The sequence below is a fragment of the Delphinus delphis genome, chromosome 14 (assembly GCF_949987515.2).
Source record: "Delphinus delphis chromosome 14, mDelDel1.2, whole genome shotgun sequence".
Classification (NCBI taxonomy): Eukaryota; Metazoa; Chordata; class Mammalia; order Artiodactyla; family Delphinidae; genus Delphinus; species Delphinus delphis.
In genome coordinates, this window is record NC_082696.1 from 72328256 (window position 1) to 72345074 (window position 16819).

A 16819-nucleotide genomic window follows, 5' to 3' on the forward strand; every position below is an offset into this window, starting at 1 on the left:
CAGAAATAAACCAACCCCTCACAAAAAAAGTAGAAAGTAGAACAAATTCACTGCTGTACAGGTAATATGTGCAGTCAAAATATATCAGAGTTGACAAGCCAAATGGTAGAATCTGCAGAAAGAGAAAAGTGAAGGTTTTTTTTTTTTTTGTTTTTATTTTTTACAAAAGATGTTAGAAAAGTTATAACCTAGAAGAAAAGCAAAGCCTTTCTAAATACCAAAAGAAACAGTAAGAAAAAAAAGAGCAGAAAGATATCAGATATAGAAAGAAAAATGGTAACTATAACTAATATTGATAGTAAATATAACATAAAATGATACTACAGACTTGAACCAGGATGTATTGTTAAGTGGAAAAAGCAGGTTACAATAAGTGCATATAATATGGTAACATTTGTGAAGAAATACGGGTGAAAAAAGAATAGACATATGCAATTTTTACAAAAAAGAAATATCAGAACCTAATAAAAATGGTTACCCGGGCTTCCCTGGTGGCGCAGTGGTTGAGAGTCTGCCTGCCAATGCAGGGGATACGGGTTCGAGCCCTGGTCTGGGAAGATCCCACATGCTGCAGAGCAACTGGGCCTGTCAGCCACAACTACTGAGCCTGCGCGTCCGGAGCCTGTGCTCTGCAACAAGAGAGGCCGTGACAGTAAGAGGCCCGCGCACCGTGATGAAGAGTGGCCCCCACTTGCCACAAATAGAGAAAGCCCTCGCACAGAAATGAAGACCCAACACAGCCAAAAATAAATAAATAAATTTATAAAAAAAAAAATGGTTACTCATCAGAGATGGGTGGGAATGGGATGGGATGGATGGGGGCGGGGGGGAGTGAGACTTCTTTGAGTTTACCTTTTAATCTGAACCATTTAAAAGTTTGTACCTATACAAAAAGTAAAATAAAATTTTTAAAAATGGAAAAAAAAACCCTACAATTGAATACAAGCCAAAATAAATTAGTCTTTCTGTCAAAGTGACAATATTACCATACACACACAAAAACTCGATTTAAGTCAGTACTTTGAACTCAGTACTAGGTACACTTTCAACTAGATACATTCTAAAGACAAAAAGAGTTGCAAAGAAATATTAAACTTCACACGGTAAGTTTGTTGTTGGTGAGATTGCAGTCATCAAAAACAGTTTGTATGTATTGTAAGATAAAGTAAATGATTAAGTATATTGCTACTGCAGTTAGGAATCAGAATTCTCTCCATATGCAGTTGACCCTTGAACAATGCATGGGTTGGGGGTACCTACCTCCACCCAGTTGAAAATCTGAGTATAATTTATAGTCAGACCTCCACAGTTCCTCTAATTCATGGTTCCACATCCATGATTCAACACCCTCTGACTTTGTCATGCTGTCCTATTTACTATTGAAAAACATCTGTGTATAAATGGACCTGTACAGTTCAACCCTGAGTTCTTCAAGGGTCAACTGTATATATAATGGAGAAAGGCAAAGAAGAACCCTGCGGTGTTGGGTTAAATTGGAAAGGAACATGAGGTCAATGAAGAAAAAAATTTTTTTCAATTGTGAAAGGCTTGAGTATATTTAATGTTGGTGGAAAGGAACAAGTGATAGGGAAAGACTGAAATAAAAGAGAGAGGGCTTCCCTAGTGGCACAGTGGTTGAGAGTCCCCCTGCCAATACAGGGGACACGGGTTCGTGCCCCGGTCCGGGAAGATCCCACATGCCGCGGAGCGGCTAGGCTTGTAAGCCATGGCCGCTGGGCCTGTGCGTGCGGAGCTACAGAGCTCAGGCTCAGTAGTTGTGGCACATGGGCTTAGTTGCTCCATGGCACGTGGGATCTTCCCAGACCAGGGCTCAAACCCATGTCCCCTGCATTGGCAGGCGGATTCTTAACCGTTGCACCACCAGGGAAGTCCCTACCTGCATCATTTTATGTGAAGTTTACTGCAAAATAAAATTTTATTTTCCCACTAAAAGTGCACTTAGAGGAAGCAAATACTATAAAATCCAATGTGAACATTAAAATGGAATTCAATGTAAACCCAAGCTGATAATATAGTTTCTAAAGTACCATCTATGGACATATAGAGTTTATTTCAAAATTATCATGGCTGGTGAAATTAAGTGGACTCTGGGTCGAGAAAATTGATTTCCAGAAAGTGAGTCATAAAGTTGGAACTCAATCTCATAGTAACAAAAGGTCCCAGAACTCCTAGCAATCTATAAAGCTGTAACTAGGAAACTCAGAAGTAAATAAATTTCTCAGAGAATGTAGCTGTAGAGTTTTTAAAAAATTGAAAAGTAATGAAGGCACTGAGAAAAAAATCTGAGGCAAAATAAACATTCAAATGATTTGTTGTATGGTGCAGGTCAGGCTGGAAAACAGGAAAAATTGTACTCTGTGATATATACAAATATAACATAGCGTTATATCTAAGCATAACATATAGTTATATCTAAGCATATACATATGCACATATATATACACATGTATATAATATGTATATCCTACATATAAAAATTGTGTGGAGCTTCCCTGGTGGCGCAGTGGTTGGGAGTCCGCCTGCCGATGCAGGGGACACGGGTTCGAGCCCCGGTCTGGGAGGATCCCACATGCCACGGAGCGGCTGGGCCCGTGAGCCATGGCCGCTGGGCCTGCGCGTCCGGAGCCTGTGCTCCGCAACGGGAGAGGCCACGACAGTGAGAGGCCCGCGTACCGCAAAAAAAAAAAGAAAAAAAAAAATTGTGTGTATATATCCACTTGCTGTTTTAGAAAAGCCAAACTTTGGCAGAGCACATGGTGATGGCGGCCAAGAATCTTCTCAGAGAAACAACAAAACACAGCTCCTATCCTCTGGTGGAAGGGTTTATTCAAAAGCTCTTTATGAACATTTACCTTTAGTAACATCTCTGCGTTATAGGAATATCAAACAATCGGCATTTTGAAAGCCAAAGCTTTTATCTATAATGCCGTAGTACTACAGGGAGGCTTTGTGCTCTTGAAAGTGGTTTCCTTAGAGATAAATATCATTATACCATAGGAACCCTATAAAGTGTTTATGAATTTAATAAACACATATAAAGATATAGAAGGTCCTTTAATTCTGAATATTTTTGTAATTTAGCATAAACAGAATCTCTTATCAAACACGTTATTAGTACATGTACTCTTTTTTCTACTTCCTTCATTCAACAAAGAGCTTTCAAGTGCCTACTCTGTAACAGACACTGTTCTAAGCTCTAGGTGGGAACCCACCGTGAATGCTGGTAGTACAAGAAGGTGGTACAAGGTTTTTGTGGAAGATCTCACCCGAGTTCCAGACCCACATACAATGGTCCACATAGACACGCCCACTTGGAAGTTCCCAGGCACCTCAGACTCACTCTGTCTAAAAATGAGCTCAGTGTCCTGAAATCCATGCTCTACTCTACCGGTGAAGACTGATTCTCTCCTCATGTTCCTCCCTCCCTGTGGAAAAGCTTTCCGATGTAAACTTGAACACAATGCTATTGAAACTCTCCATGGCTCTCATGCCTAGAGCAATATTTCACAAAAATCTTTTTGAAAGCCCTAAAAAAAAGAGTGAAGATGGGTAAGCCTGGAAGAAAGGGAGCATAGCCTAAAATGACCACAAGCATGAGAAAATTGAGATTGACACATACACACTACTATATATAAAATAGATAACTAATAAGGACCTACTGTATAGCACAGGGAACTCTACTCAATACTCTGTAATGGCCTAAATGGGAAATGAATCTAAAAAGGAGTGGAAATACGGATATGTATAACTGGTTCACGTTGCTGTACACCTGAAGCTAACACAACATTGTAAATCAACTATTCCCCAATAAACATTTTTTTTAAAACCTCATGATTTACCTTTATAATTCACAAAAATTTGCATATTAACCCACAATATGTTTTTATTTCTTTTTCTTAGAAGATATTTTAAAATTCTTCCTTTTTAACGTCTTCTTACCTGAGAATGTTCCCTTCCAGACCTTTGAGTACAATTGATTTACTAGGCAAATGACCACATATATCTTCTGGCTTCATGTACCTTTGAACACATGCCCTAGTTAGAGAGGCACAGGCCTAGAGGACAGAGCTCAGACCCTCCTGTACAAGACGAGGGGGCAGTAGGTCCCATGATTGGGAACATTGGCTCTGGAATTTAGTTGTTTATTTGAATCCTGATTCTGTTGTTTGCTAGTTGTGTGATCTTGGGCCAGTTATTTAATCCCTCTGAGTTTATCAAATAGGGATTATAATAGTACCAACTTTGGGATTGTTATTAGGATTATGAAATGGTACAAGTAAAGGGCTCATCCTGGAGTCTGGCCCAGAGTAAATGCTCCATACATGGCCCTTCATCTCCTGTTATAGCTCCAAAAACAACTTGCAGTCTCTTGTACATGCCATGATATTTCATGCTGACCTGCTTTTGGTCTAGAATATCTACTCCTATAATATTGTATCACCAGGGAAGGAATAGAGGTAAAAACATATTTTCTCCTAAAGGGAAAAAAAATTCCTGTATTTGTTGAAAACATGACAGTTTTTTTTTAAATGTCATAGGTTAAAAGTCACCTATTCTTTTTTAAATTTTTTTATTACTTTTTAAATTTTTTAAACATCTTTATTGGAGTATAATTGCTTTACAATGGTGTGTTAGTTTCTGCTGTATAACAAAGTGAATCAGCTATACATATACATACATCCCCATATCTCCTCCCTCTTGCGTCTCCCTCCCACCCTCCCTATCCCACCCCTCTAGGTGGACACAAAGCACCGAGCTGATCTCCCTGTGCTACGCAGCTACCTATCTATTTTATATTTGGTAGGGTATATATGTTGATGCTACTCTCTCATTTCATCCCAGCTTAACGTTCCCCCTCCCCATGTCCTCAAGTCTACTCTCTACGTCTGTGTCTTTATTCCTGTGCTACCCCTAGGTTCAACAGAACCTGTTTTTTCTTTTTTAGATTCCATATATATGTGTTAGCATATGGTATTTGTTTTTCTCTTTCTGACTTACTTCACTCTGTATGACAGACTCTAGGTCCATCCACCTCACTACAAATAACTCAATTTCGTTTCTTTTTATGGCTGAGTAATATTCCATTGTATATATGTGCCACATCTTCTTTATCCATTCATCTGTTGGATGGACACTTAGGTTGCTACTATGTCCTGGCTATTGTAAATAGTACTGTAATGAACATTGTGGTACATGACTCTTTTTGAATTATGGTTTTCTCTGGGTATATGCCCAGTAGTGGGATTGCTGGGTCATATGGTAGCTCTATTTTTAGTTTTTTATGGAACCTCCATACTGTTCTCCATAGTGGCTGTATCAATTTACATTCCCACCAACAGTGCAAGAGGGTTCTCTTTTCTCCACACCCTCTCCAGCATATATTGTTTGTAGATTTTTTGATGATGGCCATTCTGACTGGTGTGACGTGATACCTCATTGTAGTTTTGATTTGCATTTCTCTAATGATTAATGATGTTGAGCATCCTTTCATGTGTTTATTAGCAATCTGTATGTCTTCTTTGGAGAAATATCTATTTAGGTCTTCTGTCCATTTTTGGATTGGGTTGTTTGTTTTTTTGATATTGAGCTGCATGAGCTGATTGTAAATTTTGGAGATTAATACTTTGTCAGTTGCTTGGTTTGCAAATATTTTCTCCCATTCTGAGGGTTGTCTTTTTGTCTTGTTTACAGTTTCCTTTGCTGTGCAAAACTTTTAAGTTTCATTAGGTCCCACTTGTTTATTTTTGTTTTTATTTCCACTTCTCTAGTAGGTGGGTCAAAAAGGATCTTGCTGTGATTTATGTCATAGAGTGTTCTGCCTATGTTTTCCTCTAAGAGTTTTATAATGTCTGGCCTTACATTTAGGTCTTTAATCCATTTTGAGCTTATTTTTGTGTATGGTGTTAGGGTATGTTCTAATTTCATTTTTTTACATGTAGCTGTCCAGTTTTCCCAGCACCACTTATTGAGGAGGCTGTCTTTTCTCCATTGTATATTTTTGCCTCCTTTATCAAAGATAAGGTGACCATACGTGCCTGGGTTTATCTCTGGGCTTTCTATCCTGTTCCATTGATCTATATTTCTGTTTTTGTGCCAGTACCATACTGTCTTGATTACTGTAGCTTTGTAGTATAGTCTGAAGTCAGGGAGCCTGCTTCCTCCAGCTCCGTTTTTCTTTAAAGTCACCTATTCTTTATCAAAAAAGAAAATCAAACAAGTGTCAGCAGGATTGCAGTATTCTATAGAACTGAGGATGACAAATATCAGCTCATAGGCCCACATACTGCCTGTGTCCTTCCCTACCTCCTCCAACACTATTCAGCTGTTGAATTTCTGCTCTGTTCTCCATTTTCCATCTGTTTTCCATCTTTTTACTATTGAATACCTACCTTGCTTTTTTTTTTTTAATGCCACTCAACCATTCATGCATCACCTGCTTTCCTGGAGCTTTCACTGGCAATGCAAGATAATGTTACATTGAAATAAATCACCCATTAGAACACTTCATCCTGAGAAAAGTTCTTCTTAGCTAAATAATATTGGTGTTCCCAAACTGTGAAACTCAGCGGTCATGCTCATTTACGCAGTCCCATTATAGAGCCTGTATTTCAAATGCACTCTAAACGTTGGGGCTCCATGTGGCTCAGTCTCTGTAAAGAATCACACATAAAGAAGCCTGGCCTGGCTGGCTCAAAATGATTTCATAATATATTCTTTTTCTCTCTCAACCAAACAACAAAGGAGATTCAACTCCTACCTCAGAACAACTGTTCTCAGAATTCTTTTCTCCATTCTTCTGTTTTCTTACCCTCCACATGATAAACTCTTATATTCCAGAGTTGCTTACATACCAGCCTCCAAAATGCTCTCTTCAGCTTTAGTTTCCTGTGACTTTTCTCTTTATCTCTCTGCTTCATCCTTTCCCTTTCAGCCGTCTGATTTAGCCTCTTTATTCCCTTCATCCCCTGCTACCATTTCCTTTCCTGTTTCTTCTTTCTCCCTATTTTTCTAATTTGTATCTCAAAAGGTTAGGCAATCAAGTTAGCAAATACTCTCTTTTAGTTCTAGGGAAGACACATGTGACTCGAGCAATTGTGAGTCAAAGGGGGATGAAAAATCTGGTCCCCCTCAGCACGTTTACTTAACTGTTTGTCCCTTCTCTGGACTGGAAGCTTCTTGAGAAGGTGTCATATTTACCTTTGTGCCTGCAGCTCGCAACACAGGGCCTGGCATGGAATGGCGCTCAATAACTGTTAACTTAATGATGAACGTTATTATTTTCTAACTAATTTTAAGGATTTCCTAAATAGAAACACATGAAAAAATGAACTTGGTTTAATCTATAACATAACCAAGAATGTAAATAAACTTTAAGAGGCCTGTGGAGAGTCTAAGTCTCCTAACCCATAGATTATTTGTTGTGATATTACTTGGTCAGGGGGGCCCTACCACTTAGACAGTCTCTTTCTTCATCTCGGTCTAGATATCTATGTCTGTGGTATGTCAGATCACAGGTCACCACATGAAGCCATAAAGAAGCATTTAGTTGATGACTTGCCCAAACTTTGTGAAAAGTTTGAATTATGAGTTCAACTTTAGCTTCTTTGGATTCTAAGGTTGGTCAAGTTCAAAAAGTAGAAAAATCCTGTGTGAACAAGTTACCACCTCACACTGGTCAGAATGGCCATCATTCAAAAGTCTACAACTAACAAATGCTGGAGAGGGTGTGGAGAAAAGGGAACCCTCCTACACTGTTGATGCAAATGTAAGTTGGTGCAGTCACTATGGAAAACAGTATGGAGGTTCCTCAGAAAGCTAAAAATAGAACTACCATATGGTCCAGCAATCCCACTCCTGGGCATATATCCAGAGAAAACCATAATTTGAAAAGATACATGCACCCCAATGTTCACAGCAGCACTGTCCATCAATACAATAGTTGAGACATGGAAGCAACCTAAATGTCCATCGACAGAGGAGTGGATAAAGAAGATGTGGTAAATATATACAATGGAACACTACTCAGCCATAAATAAGAACAAAATAATGCCATTTGAAGCACCATGGATGGACCTAGAGATTGTCATACCAAGTGAAGTCAGAAAGAGAAAGATAAATACCATATGATACCACTTATATGTGGAATCTAAAATATGACACAAATGAACCTATCTGTGAAACAGAAACATAATCACAGACATAGAAAACAGAGGAGGTTGGGGGAGGGATGGAGTGGGAGGCTGGGGTTAGAAGATGTAAGCTTTTATATACAGAGTGGATAAACAACAAGGTCCTACTGTATAATGCAGAGAACTATATTCAATATCCCATGATAAACCACAATGGAAAAGAACATAAAAAAGAATGTATATATGTGTATAACTGAGTCATTTGCTGTACAGCAGAAAGTAGCACAACATTATAAATCAACTATACATCAATTAAAAAAACCCAAAACCCTGTGTGATGCAGAGCCATCCAAAGCTGTCCTTTACTACAGACATAGATGCAGAAGGACATGATCAATTCCTGCTGTCCACGTTCCCCAGGATCTTCCTTCATCTCCTGTACTGCCTGGATAGACCTTTCCCTTCCTGTCCTCTGCCACCTTTGGGGCCACAGTTCCTTGAATATTTGCTATTGGAAACCTCTGAGAGGAAACAAGCATGTGGTGATGTATGCGGAGAGCATTACAGAAACATTTGCTTATTTAATGAGGCCAAAGTCCCTTAGTACCTTCAAGCTGAGGCATTATCTAGTGATTTAGTTTAATCCACCAAAATGTATAGACAGTACATACGATGAAGTAGGAGAAAAGTGGGTTCCTTGAGAAGTGAGACTCTATTTGATTTTTCTTTGTATCTTCAACCAATAGTCTTGTGCCTGGTCTATAGCTGCCACTCAATAAATGCTTGTTGAATGAAAGAGTAATTTACCCTCATGGAGCAGATAATACATTACCGAACACACTGGACTTGGTATATGCAGTAATAGAGGTGGAGATGGGAGTGTGATGGGAGCAAAGAGGAGGAGATTAATGGTTGGCATGAAAAATGTTCTTTAACCTCCCATATTATATGCCCGAGTTCAACAGCCGCGCTCATAAAAGGAAAAGCCCTGTAATATATTTATCTGCCAAAATTTTGATTGCAGGTTGCTGTTCACCGAGGGAAACTAAAATTAGAAAAAAGAAACTGCATGGGTTTTGATATGAAGGAAGAATATAGTTTTTACAACATACTTATGGGAAAAACCAAACCCAAAATACAGAAGCGACCTCCGTTCCCTGAAGGCACTGGGTGGAGGGTGTTGAACTAAGTGAGGTTCTCATGCAGATTATAATGGAGTAGAGAAAAAAAGAACACAGCAGGGTCAAGTGAGATGACATACGAAAGGAAGAAAAATGATCAAAACGGACAACTCTTTTGTCCAGAAGAAATGCCTTTATGTTTCACTTGAAGGCGTGCAAATTACCTTCTCAGAAGGCATTTAACCTGTATTTAATGCAGTGAAACAGACAAAAGAGGTTCTACTGTCTCAGACTCTTTTTTGGTTTAAAACCCATTCCTCAAACCATTCCTTCCTTCCTTCCTTCATTTAGGTCCTTTGGTGGGTGAAACCTTATCTTGGTGAGTTCACATAGGGGAGAAGCTTGGACCTTCGAACAGGTCTCTGAAAGATGTGTGCATTTTCCTGATCCATTTCTGAACTGAAGCAGGTTTTTCCCTAGGTCTTACTATCCAATTGCTTTTGGCACTGGAAACACTGTTTCACACTTTTATGGCCTTGACATAACCCATGATGAATCATATTGACAGAGTGTTATGATTTCCACATCTCTTCACCATAGTCAACTCTCTATCGTCAGAGTGGCAACAGCAGGTGAGATTTATTTGGCTACTTATAACAGACCTGTACAATTAACCATGCAAGATAAAGCATTAACCTTAGGCTTGAGACAATATTTTTTTAGATTAGTGAGAACAAAGTAAAATGAGATTTTTAATGACTCTTGAAAGCGCCTTAAGGCGGAGAATTAAAACTTCTCCCAGGCTTAAATTAGGCTAGATGTTTTGGTTCTGGGAATGTACTGGTACCAGGTCTTCTTCTAGCTTTTAGATATTGAAATCTGGATTCAGACTTGAGGTGAAAAGGTTGCATCTCTGTAACATGGTTCTCTAGTTCTTGGGCAAAATTCTCACCTTCAAGTTCACTGTTGAATTGAATAAGCTGTCTGGAATCTAGCGGGAAGGGGAAAGTGGGTCTTCTGACTTATTACATAGTCTGGTGAATAACCAAACACAACATACGCAGGCTGTCAAGTTTCAAGTAAATAGAATGTAACTTAAAATGTCTTTGATTCAGAGCTGTTGGGATTTTTCGGTGGTTACAGCTCAGGCTTATACCAGCTTTCACCAAACTGTCATCCCATGAACAAACCCTGCACTCTCATACTTTCCTTTGTATATGCTCTTCCGTTTGTCCAGAAATATCTTTTCCCTTCTTTCTGTTTAGAAGTGACCTCTTCTGTGAAGTCCTTGTTTCCCTCACCAGAATCCCTCCCAATCCAGCTAGTTGCTCTTTTATAGTACCGTAACATTTTTTAAACTATTTTTATTGTGATAAAATAGAGTTATAAATGTTATCGTTTTAACCATTTTTTGATGCACAGTTGAGTGGCATTAAGCACACTCACACGTGTGCCACCATCACCACCGTCCACCTCCAGCACTTTTTAGTCCTCCTAAATGGAAACTCTATACCCGTTAATCAATAACTCCCCATCTGTCCTTCTCCCAGCCCTTAGCAGTCACCGCTCTACTTTCTGGCACTATGAACTTGACCACTCGAGGCACCACATACACGGCAGTCGTACAATATTTGTGCTTTTGTGATGGGCTTACTTCACGTGGCATAATGTCCTCCAGATTCATCCATGTTGTAGCATGAGTCAGCATTTGCTTCCTTTTCAAGGATGAATAACATTTCATTGCGTGTTGATACGTACATTTTGTTTATTCATTCATCTATTGATAGACGCTTGCATTACTTTTACCTTTTGCCTATTATGAATAGTGCTGCTAATTAACGTTGGTGTGCAAATGTCTGTTCAAGTCTTTGCTTTTGATTCTTTTGGATATACACGCAGAAGTGAAATTTCTGGATCATGCAATAATTCGATTTTTAATTTTTTGTGGAACTGCCATACTGTTTTCCATAGCGGCTGCATCATTTTACATTCCCACCAACAGTGCACAAGGGTTCCAATTTCTCCATATCCTGCCAACACTGGTTATGTTTTTTTTTTTTAAATAATAGCCATTCTAATTGTGTCAAGTGGTATCTCATTGTGAGTTTGATTTACATTTCCCTAATAATTAGTGGTGTTGAGTATCTTTTCATGTACTTATTGGCTATTTGTATATTTTCTTTGGAGAAATGTCTGCTCAAGTCCTCTGCCTATGTTTTAAGTGGTTTTTTTTTTTCTTCCTTTTTCTTTCTTTCTTTTAGGTGTAGGAGTGTTTATATATTCTGGATATTAATCTCTTATCAGATACATGATTTGTAAATATTCTCTCCCATTCTGTGGATTGGCTTTTCACCCTGTTGATAGTATATTTTGATGCATGAAAGTTTTACATTTTGATGTCGTCAAATTTATCTATTTTTACTTTTGTTGCTTGTGATTTTGGTGTCATATCCAAGAAGTCATTAACAAATCCGATGGCATGAAGCCTTTCCCCAATGTTTTCTTCTAAGAATTTTATCATTTTAGTTCTTATATTTCGATTTTTGATCCGTATTACATTTTTTGCATATGGTGTAAGGTATGGGTCCAACTTTACTCTTTTGACATGGATATTCAGTGTTCCCAGCACTGTTTGTTGAAAATGTCCATAACATTTTGCACAGATTATGTGCAAAATATGTATAATTATGAATTTTCCTATCTGGAGTAATGTACTCATAAACTGGCTCTCATGCAGGAGTAGGAGGTGGGACAGAGAGAAGCCCTGATTTGGGACAGAGGCCTAGAATTATTTTCTTTGTATTTCTAGTACCTGACATATACTCAGTACTCAATTTCACTTGTTACATTTCATTTGTGTGTCTTCTATGTGTCAGGCAGTTGTACTAGGTACTGAGTACATAATGATGGAAAAAGCATACATGGTCCCTAGCTTCATGCATCTTACAATCTAGGGAAAAGAGAAATAATACAGCAATAAACCAGAAAATAACTAATAATTACCCATCATGATAAGTAAGATGAAGGCCATATACAGGGTACAGAGATGGAATTGCTTACACAGTCCCTCTAAAGAGAAGGAATTCGGGGGAAAAAAGCAAGATGCTTCTATATGTGAAGAGAAGGAACTGATTATGCAGAGTGCCAGGGAAGAATGCTTTGGGCAGGGGAACAACACGCGCAAAGGCCCTGAGGCACATGACTGCAGTCTCTCAGGGGAGCTTTGTTGAGCTGCACCCCACAGGCCTACAAGCCCTGTACTTGCCCAGCCTCAAGACTGAAGAAAAAGCCCGGAATCAGTGACAGAGACATCAACAGTTTAATGGATGGGGAAGCTTACATGTTATAAGCAAGGTCCTGGAGTGACACCCCGCTGTGTGCAGCGGATGGCAGCAGGATGTGGTGGCAGGCTTTGCTCCTGGGGGGAGGGGGAGGTTTCCAATTATAGGGAGAATTGACATCAGGTTGGCTCATCAGTTACCAGGGAAACCAGCAGAGGAGCACGCCCTTCACCACCGTTTTGATAAACTATCCTGGTGGAGATATTCTGATCTAAAGTTAGAACAATCACTGGCCGGGGCAGGGGCAAGTATGGAGGAAGGTCAGTCATGTGCTTAGTAGGGTGAAGCAGGCACTGGTCGGGCAGGGCATGTACAGCGAGCAAGAGAACCGTCATCTTGAGTGGCCTGACCATGAACTCCACCCCTACACACCCTGCACAACCGACAGATACAGTCTTGGTCCACCCTTCTTCTGCATATCCCTGGGGTCAGGTATGTAGGGGGTACTGCAACCAGATACCACAAATACAATACAGACACCAGCAGCCAAAGAGTACCGTGAATAAGATGCCTAGTATGCCAAGAACTGTCATTTGCCAGGATGTAGGCAAATTTTGGAGCCAAGCACTTACCGGGTCAATGGAGAGAAGAGTCGGTGGCAGCAGTGCCCCATCCAGTTATAAGGAGGGTAAGGCCACCCCTGGCTTTCGCAAACCCAGAGCCACCCCCCTGGAGAGGGGAAGGCCTGACTCTAAAAGAAACAGCCTGGTGGCCTAGCATTCAAGTTGACCTTCGCCTCTGCTGTTAGCTCACCCTCTGTGGCCTTTCTTAATATAAAAGGCAACAGTCAGCCCACAGTTGTGGCCACCAGCTTATTACTGAACTTTTTTTCCCCATGGTAGCGGCGGCCAATATCTCAACAGCCTTGGGGTGTCTATATGAGTTCTCTGGATTCTCTTGGCGGCCCCCATTCATCATCCACCCCAGGGCCCCATACACTAGTGGACGGCCCCCCCCGGATCACCCCTGGAACTTCAGGGATTACCTCCCACAACTTTCAGGTCCCACATCAGTGGACGGCCACCCCGGGATCACACCCACAACTTTCAGGCCCCACGTGCTATCGTGGTTGGGCCCCTGCAACTTTCCATCCCCCGGCCTGGTTTCTCTGACAGCTTGGTGCTCACAGGAGTTTCCTGGGTCTCTTGGCTGCCCCACCAAATGTTGGGCCGTACCACAGCAGGCCAGCAAGGCCTGTGCTTGCCCATCCTCAAGACCAAAGAAAGAGCCTGGAGTCAGTGACAGAGACATCAACGGCTTCATGGATGGGGGGAGCTTACCTGTCTGAAGCAAGGTCCTGGAATGACACCCCACCGTATGCAGCAGACAGCGAACAGGACGTGGCGGCAGGCTTCGTTCCTTGGGGGAGGGGGAGGTAGCCAATTATAGGGGGAATTGACATCAGGTTGGCTTATTGGTTACCAGGGAAACCAGCAGAGGCGCTCCTTATCATCCCTTTGATAAGCTAATGGGTGGAGATATTCTGATTTAAAGTTAGAACAATCACCAGCTGGGGCAGGGGCAAGTATGTAGGAAGGTCAGTCATGTGAGCAGGTGTAGGTGAAGCAGGTGCTGGTCAGGCAGGGGATGTACAGAGCGCGAGAGAACAGCCATCTCGGGTGATTTGACCATACACGGAGGCCACGTCGCTGAGGAGGGGAAGCAGGGAGGGTGGCCCATGATGTGAGGTTGGAGACATTGGTGGGGGCTACATCATACATGGCCTCGGAGGCCACTGTTGGGCACTGGGAATTTATTCAAAGTGTAATGAAAAGTCACTTAAGGATTCTAAATAGAAAGCAGGCATAAGTGGATTTTTAAAACTGAATTTTTCTGGGGACTTCCTGGGTGGCGCAGTGGTTAAGAATCCGCCTAGAGCTTCCCTGGTGGCGCAGTGGTTGAGAGTCCGCCTGCCGATGCAGGGGAAGTGGGTTCGTGCCCCGGTCCGGGAAGATCCCACATGCCGCGGAGCGGCTGGGCCCGTGAGCCATGGCCGCTGAGCCTGCGCGTCCGGAGCCTGTGCTCCGCAATGAGGCCACAAGGGAGAGGCCCGCATACAGCAAAAAAAGGGAGCGAGAGGCCACAACAGTGAGAGGCCCGCGTACAGCAAAAAAAAAAGAAAAAAAAAGAATCCGCCTGCTAATGCAAGGGACATGGGTTGGATCCCTGGTCTTGGAGGGTCCCACATGCGTGGAGCAACTAAGCCCGTGCGCCACAACTACTGAAGCCCGTGCACCTAGAGCCCGTGCTCCACAACAAGAGAAGCCACCACAATGAGAAGCTCGCGCACCGCAATGGAGAGTAGCCCCTGCTCGCTGCAACTAGAGAAAGCCCGCGTGCAGCAACGAAGATCCAACGCAGCCAAAAATAAATAAAATAAAATAAATTTATTTTTTAAAAAATGAATTTTTCTGGCTGTGTGGATTAGTGGAAAGCTATTGCTGAAGTGGGAGCAAAGAGGCTTTTGAAGGGCTGTAGGTGAGATTTAGCTGTGAGAGGAGAGGAGAGAGGGAGAGAGAGAGAGAGAGAGAGAGAGAGAGAGAGAGAGAGAGAGAGAGAGAAGTGGGCAGATTTGAGACTTTATTTTCAAGGTAAAACAGAGGAACTTTATGATGGATTAGATTTCAGAAAATTAGGGGGTCAAAGTGCCCTTTAGTCAGTAACTTTGGGAAAAGAAAGTTGGAAAAACAAGTAGTTCATCCTTTATAGAAGCTGTGTGCCCAGCCCTGAGGTAGGTGCTATAACTTATATTGTAGAATCTAAAAACAATGATACAAATGAACTTATTTACAAAATAGACTCACAGAAATAGAAAACAAGTTTATGGTTACCAAAAGGGAAGGGGGGAGGGATAAATTAGGAATTTGGGATTAAAATATACATAGGACTAAAAATAAAACAGATAATCAACAAGGACCTACTGTATAGCACAGGGAACTATATTCAATATCTTGTAATAACCTATAATGGAAGAGAATATTAAAAAAATAATTTATATATATAGTTTTATATATACATATATATAACTGAATCACTTTGCTGTACATATGAAACTAACACAACATTGTAAATCAACCACATTTCAATAAAAATTAAAAAGAAATAAGAAGTGATGTAATATTTACACATAGAAATTCACACTCTAGTGGCTCTGAGACTTGCAAATTGTAATAATCAGAATACACCAAGTCATAAACTAATGCTCTTTTTGAGGTTGAGGGTATAAGTGTGAACAGAATTCTGAAAACCAAGATTTGGGTGGGTTGATTAGGGATGAAAGTTTCTTGGGGGAATAAAGTCTCTGAAGGAAGCACAATGCTCAGATGGGCAGACAGGAGAAGCCACAGGCCCTCACAAGTACGAGCAACCAGAAAACCACAGACTCTGCAGGGTTGCATGTGAAGTGGACTGGAAGGCAACTGGAGGGTCGCTGGCTGGAGATTACTGGAGAGTCAGTGGGAATTGGCATTAGTATCATCAGAGTTTTGGGTCCTTAACAATTTACAAAATCCCTTCCTTTGATTTAATCCATTCAGTCCTCATCATGAAATAGGCAAGGCAACAGTGTTATTCCCTTATTTTACAGACTGAAGATGGAGGATTTAAATGGGGAGGTGTTTCACCCAAGTTTACATGGCCAGAGGTTGAATTAGAACTAGAACCCCAATCTTTTTACCCTCTTAGCTCTTCGCTTTTCACTATAAAACCTGTTTTCCTGAGGCAGAAGCAAGATTAGTGGTTTGGGTATATATTTTGTTTTTGGGGGGAGACGGTCATGGATATTTCTGAAAAAGGAGTATAATGATTTCATTTAGAATTGAAAGCCATATCAGGTTGGGTTACAGGGTATCGATCACGTTTACTTTCAGAGCTATGGGCAATATGTCATTTTTCCCCCAGCACTATTTGGACACCAAGATGCCAGAGGCCAGATTTTCTAAATTAAGAAGGCTTTACCATCCTGACCCAGTGCTTTAAGTTATTTACAAAACCACAACTAAGGAAATAAAACAAACCTTGCAGTAGAGATTTCCTTCTGAATTAATTGCATGATTTGATAAAGCTAAAAAAAGCCCCTGGATATGTTCAGCTTCAGTAGACTTCACCAGAATGACTGAATGGCCAAACTATGATTTTTTTTTTTTATAGGACTTCCTAATTAGCTCAATTCTCTTCTCTCATTTTAACTACACGGTGGTTTTCATAC

General features: G+C 40.8%; 1 long non-coding RNA gene across 2 annotated transcripts in view; it reads right to left on the minus strand.

Moving 5' to 3' along the window:
• The window catches only part of LOC132437373 (uncharacterized), a 140892-nt gene extending 126921 nt beyond the window's left edge, over window positions 1–13971 (minus strand). For both annotated transcript variants that reach the window (XR_009522011.1, XR_009522012.1), the window contains exon 1: window positions 13893–13971. This is a non-coding gene — a long non-coding RNA (uncharacterized lncRNA). The remainder of the gene's footprint in view (window positions 1–13892) is intronic.
• Between the last annotated feature and the right edge of the window lie 2848 nt (window positions 13972–16819).